Consider the following 6,320-nt stretch of genomic DNA (forward strand, 5'->3'; position numbering starts at 1 on the left):
TCCAGTCCCTGCAGTGACAACAGGAAGGGAGGCAAAGCTTTGTCCTGACGCCCATTCCTCAGACCCTACTCCCTCCCCTCCCCCCACATTACCCAGGTAGATACTATTTTTAGAGTTCATAGAGCATAAGAGATTGAGTTACTGTGTGACCTTGGGCAGGTTACTTAACCTCTCTGATCCTCAGCGTCCTTTAGAAAATAATGACCCGGACTTCCTAGGGTTGTAAACAGGGGAGAGACAAGGTGGCAGGGGTAACGATCTTCAACAGCACAGTGCGGCAGAAGTCCTTAGTATACAGCCTAGATGTCATTCTGTCGGTGTTATTACTACTCTTGGGCCACACCCCCCTCCTGTTCCTGGCCAGGGCAGCGCTGGATTGAAACCCACCCTTCAGAGCTGAAACATCCACACGCACTCCTAGCGTTTGTTACTTCATCGGCAGAACCCCCACCCCCGTCAGATGCTTCTTGGGGCGTGTCAACCTGACCAGCTCTGTCTTAGCCACAGAGCAATACGAAAATTGACACATAGCGGGCACTTGTCTCCAAACTAACTCTCGTTCCAGGGTCGGTGGGAACGTCAGTCAGCTCTGCTTTTCTGACTTCTGTCTCCGCCTGCGATGTCGGTCCCCCTGTGCAGCATTGATTGTCAAGCCTGAGGTACGGGATGATGACACCGAGACCCGGAGGAGAAGAAGTTGAATAATTTCCCAAAGACGCACAGCGAGGCATTGGGTGGACGTGAATTCAGGTTGTGTTGGCTAGGCTGCAAATTTGTAGATTTTGAGCAGGTAATCCTTGTCACCGTGAACGGGGATAGCTTCTGGGGGATGCTCTCAGGAGGATGGGGAGCAGGGCCAGAGACCTTCTGTTCACTGTCTTTGATCTTCTGAATTCCGTACCATGCGTATATTATTGTTTTAAGTATTTTCTACGCCCCGCGTGGGGCTCGAACTCAAAACCCCGAGATCAACAGTCACATGCTCTACTGACTTAGCCGGCCAGGCGCCCCAATGCATACGTTATTTGCCATGAAATTTAAAATATCTTTCAAGTAACAGTCCTTAACTTTGGTGCTTCAGAGAACACCAAGGGAGTGAAAGAAACACCCACCGAAGGGGAGAAACAAGGTTCGAAAATCATAGATATGATAAGGGCCGAATTCTCGGAACCTACCAAGAAATCTGAAACTCGACGCTAAAAGCAAAGTGACCAAATTGTTTCGACCGCGCGAAAGATTTTAACAGCCGTTTCTCCAAAAGAGATACATAAACGGACCATAAAGTTCATGAAAAGTTGCCCAACATCATTAGTCATCAGGGAAATGCAAATCAAAACCACGATGAACACCACCTCACCCCTGCTGGGATGGGGAGAGTGAAAAAGGTCGGTAACAAGTGTCGATGGGATTGGGGAGAGGCCGGAACCCCCGCCCCCCTGCCACCAGCACCACGAGTGGTGGGAATGCCCAGCGGCACAGCTGTGGCACTTCTTCCAGAAGTTAACGGGGGACCCTACGTGTGTATCCAAGAGAAAGGACAGCATCTGGCCCACACAGCACCTTGTGCGCGAAAATCCGCAACAGCGTTACTTGTAACAGCCCCAAACTCAACACCGTCCACACGTCCGTCGACTCACGCATGCGTAAACACAACGTGTCCATCTATACACGCGCACGTCACTCGGGTGTGTCCCCCGCGCACGCGCACATCCCGCGGCCGCGAGCAGGAGCGAGGCGCCCCCCCGCCGCCCCGCGGACGGTCCCCGAGCACACGACGCTCAGGGAGGGGACCCGACACGAGAGGCCACGCGGGGTGGGAGTCCGCGGGTGTGAAACGTCCAGAACGGGCTCATCCACGGACGGGAAGGGGGCTCGTGGGGGCCGGGGAGGGACAGTGACTGCTAAGGGGGAACCGGGTTTCCTTTAGGGGTGATGAAAATGTTCTAAGATTAGATTGAAAACCACTGACTTCTATACTCCAAAGAGTGAATATTGGGGTACGTGGATTGTGGACTTTTTTTTTTTTTTATTAAAAAAAATTTTTTTTAACGTTTATTTATTTTTGGGACAGAGAGAGACAGAGCATGAACGGGGGAGGGGCAGAGAGAGAGAGGGAGACACAGAATCGGAAGCAGGCTCCAGGCTCCGAGCCGTCAGCCCAGAGCCTGACACGGGCCTCGAACTCACGAACTGCAAGGTCACGGCCTGAGCTGAGATCGGGAGTCGGAAGCTTAACGACTGAGCCACCCGGACGCCCCAGAACGGGTCTGTTCCGCAGGTCAGGTGGAAAAGAGCTGTTGCTGGGTCCGATGTCGGGGGTGGGGGGACGGGAGGCCTAGAACCCGAAGGGCTTGCCAGGTTGCCGGGGGGCCGGGGGGGGGGGGGGCAGTGGACAGTTGGATAAGGAGTGTCAGGGAGAGGGTGGCCTTGGCTTGGGGGTGTCCCTAGACCTGCCTGTGTGTGTCTGCAAGTCTATGGATATGTTTACTTCTATTGTTGGTCTTAAATATATATAAATGACATAACGCAATTATTTTTAAAGAGGGTTTTCTCTTTAATGCTTATTTATTTTTGAGAGAGAGATTGAGAGACAGCGCGAGCAGGGGAGGGAGGGGCAGCGAGAGAGGGGGACGGAGGATCCGAAGCAGGCTCTGTGCCGACAGCAGAGAGCTCGAGGTGGGGCCCCAGCCCACGCACTGTGAGATCACGACCTGAGCCGAAGTCGGGTGCTTAACTGACTGAGCTGCCCAGGTGCCCCTATTTATGTATTGAAAAAAATTTTTTAATGTTTATTTTTGAGAGAGAGAAAGAAAGAGAGCACTAGTGGAGGAGGCTCAGAGAGAAGGAGACGGAACCCGAAGCGGGCTCCAGGCTCCGAGCTGTCAGCACAGGGCCCGACGCGGGGCTCGAACCCACGAACCGCGAGATCGTGACCGGAGCCGAAGTCGGACGCTCAACCGGCCGAGCCACCCAGGTGCCCCGCAGTTAGTTTTGAAAAGACCCACGACCTCCTCCCTCCATCCAGAACCAGCAGGATGGCATTCTTCCAATGTGTCTCTGACCCCTCCTCTGATAACGACCCTAGAAAATATTAAGTCCCCTTGCTGGCACCTGCTATAACAGGGAACCACAGTCTGGGCGCCACAGGACAGCCGAGGCACATACTCTCTCACGTCTGGAGACCGCACGTCCACAGTCAAGGCGTCAGCAAGGCCAGGCTCCCTCCAAAGATGTGTTCCTGGCCTCTCTCCTCGCCTCCGGGAACCTTGGGGACTCCCTGGCTTGCAGACCGACGGCCGTCTCCCTGGATCGCTTCACACTGCCTTCCCCCACCCCCCACCCCGTGCAAGTCTGTCTCTGTGTCCAAAGGCCCCCTTCTTATGAGGACGGCAGTCATATCGGAGTAGGGGTCCACCCGCCTCCAGGATGACCTCACGGTCACTTCACTAAGGACATCTTCTTCAATACCCGTATTTCCCAGGAAGGTCACGTTCTGGGGTACTGGAGATTAGGACTTGGCCATGGTGCGTGCGTGGGCAACAACACCTCCATCTACCCAGCTAGCTAGCTCTCCCCTGTTGTGTTTACCAGCGACCTGAGTAAAGGTGCTGACGTGCCGAAGGCTAGTGATCAGCCGTTCGGGAGACGCGTCTGGCAGAACAGAGAGAGATCTGGATCCAGGGTAGACGACGCAAAACAGCCACATAAACAGAAGGTCTCCTGGGAGGGCCGTAAAGGTCTGGGCGCGTTCTCAAAAGCCAGCTGAGCAAACGGAGACGAGATGTTCAGTCTGGACAGGTGAGAAAGTTCTGGAGACGGGTGGTGGGCACGGCTACATCAGTGTGGGAGTATCTGATGCCGCTGAACTGCACCCTGAGGAAAGGTTGAAAGTGGTGGGGCGCCTGGGTGGCCCAGTCGGCTGGGCGTCCGACTTCGGCTCAGGTCGTGATCTCACGGTTCGTGGGTTCCAGCCCCGCGTCGGGCTCTGCGCTGACAGCTCGGAGCCTGGAGCCTGCTTCGGATGCCGTGTCTCCCCCTCTCACCAAGCCTCCCCTGCTTGTGCTCTGTCTCTGCCTCTCTCTCAAAAATAAATCAACGTTAAAATTAAAAAAAAAAAAAAAAAAAAAAAACTCAAGACCAATAGCGTAGCTGGGCTTCTGAAAAAGCTAATGTGATTTCAGGTCATAATATTAGAGGTCTAGTGCTCAGCCCAAGGGAGGTGGTGGTCTCACCAAACCATTCGGGGACAAGACCAAGATGGGGAAGGGAGACAGGAAGCCACGTCCCACAAGGAAAGACAGACAGACTGACAGCCGGGCCTACCTCCCCGGGGGTTCTCTGTGGGGCTGACCTGCGGAGGATGGAATTCATTCTGGGGTGGACCAGAGGGAGGGATGACAGACCAGCTCGTGTCCCATCTGAGCCTCCGCCCGCTGCCCGGCCTGGCCAACCGCACTGGGTCTGGTCCACTCGCGGTCCGCTCTGGCCCCAGGCAGGCAGATGAGCTCCACGGTTCCGATTCCATCTAGCTCCAAAGCGCCCAACAGGGTTGCCGGGGCCTGAGTCAGACAATCCGGAGCAAAGTTCGGTTCCTAAAATGATGTTGGTGTTTGTACAGCCATGTTCACAGTTGCCAAAAGATGCAGGCGACCCGAGTGTCTGTTGATGGATGAGGGAAGAACGCGGTGCGGTCCAGCCACACGCTGGAATATTCCTCAGCGCAGAAAGGAAGGACGTCCTGCCGCCTGCCACCGCGTGGACGGACCCGGAGGCCGCTGTGCGCAGGGACAGGAGCCGGACACAGAAGGACACGTCCCGCGTGACCCCACGCACGGGGGGGTCCCCAGAGGAGTCCCGTCCACCGAGTCAGAGAGTGGATGGTGGGAGCCAGGGGTGGGGAGGCCGTGCTTCATGGGGGCAGGGTCTCAGTCTGGGGAGATGGAAGGTTCTGGAGACGGATGGCGGGGGCGGCTGCACGACCGTGAGTGCCCTTGATGCCCCTGAGCTGTGCGCTTAGAGGTGGTGACGATGGTGACGTACGTAGATTTCACACAATAAAAATATCAGAGTTCGGCTCTCTCTCTCTCTCTCTCGTTCTATTAAGACTGAAAAAAGAAAAGCCAAACACATCAGGGTCCGGCTGCACAGAGGCCGCCCTTTTCTGTCCGCCCAGCAAGGGCACAAACTGCTTCCTCCAACCACAGGGACGGGACGAGGGGCCGGCCTCTGGCGCCAGCCTTCGAGTGTCCTGCTGGGGTCGTGGTGCTGACTCCGTGGGCAGGGGCCCTGCGTGTCAGGTGCGCGGGCACCCGGAAGGCCTGGGGGCCGCCACCAGCCAGCCAGCCCCTCCGCAGGGCTCCGGCGGTGGCCGGTAAAGCCTCCTCCCAGTCAGGCTCCTCCCAGATCCCGGGGCTCCTCCCAGAGGTGCTCCTGGGGAAGAGCTAACATTTAACCAGCCCGCCCGGGGTGGCCAAACCAGGTGTGCAAGTACCGGGAACACTTCAGTACTTGTTGGCAAATCGAGGCCGCGTGGAGCGCCCGACTGCCCCCGGCGCCCGGAGGCCTCCCCCGGCCCAGCCCCTGAGCCTCACAGGGGAAATCTTTCCTGAGCAGCAGCCTCTGAACTCTCAGCGGCTGGGGAGATGCCTGGCCCATTTGTACCTCGGTTGGGGGGGGGGGGCGGCTAGTGCACCTCACTTAGGCAGTTTAGACTTGGTCTGGGAGCTAGAGGAAGGCGGGTTATTCTGGCCCTCCCGCTGTCCCTTATGCCACCTTGCCGCTCAGTATTCCTACCTGTGCAATGGGCCTTTGCACCTAGCTCTGGCCTCTCTCTCCACCTGCGTCCTGGCCTCCTGGATGCCCCCCTCGCTCCCAGGCTCGATGGGGACCCCCTGGGGCCTCTCAGAACCTCGACAGAGCGCTCCGGTGCTCGGGGTGGCCAGCCTGCCTGCCTTTGGGGCCTGGGTCACGGCTCGGTCTCTGCGGCTCTTTCCCCGGCCTGGCCCCACACTGTAAGAATTTGCTTAGGGCGGTGGGTCACGTGAGTCAGGCTGCTATCCCCACCCGCCTACCCCCACCCCACTCCCTCCCACGGAGGGGGGGGGCATCGGTGGTTGTGACCCTAAGGGGTGGCTCCCGGCTTGGAGGGTTGGGGCCAGGGATGCTGCTGAGCCCCCCCTGACGTTCAGGCCACCCCCCCTCTCCCCCCCCCCCCCCAGAATGATGTGGCCCCAAACATCCACGGTGCCGAGGGCGAGAAACCCTGGCCTGGGTCTCACTTCAATCCTGCCTGCTGCTAAGCGGGCCTGGGGCCTCTCCCT

This window comes from Panthera onca, chromosome A2, assembly GCF_046562875.1.
Source record: "Panthera onca isolate mPanOnc1 chromosome A2, mPanOnc1 haplotype 2, whole genome shotgun sequence".
NCBI lineage: Eukaryota > Metazoa > Chordata > Mammalia > Carnivora > Felidae > Panthera > Panthera onca.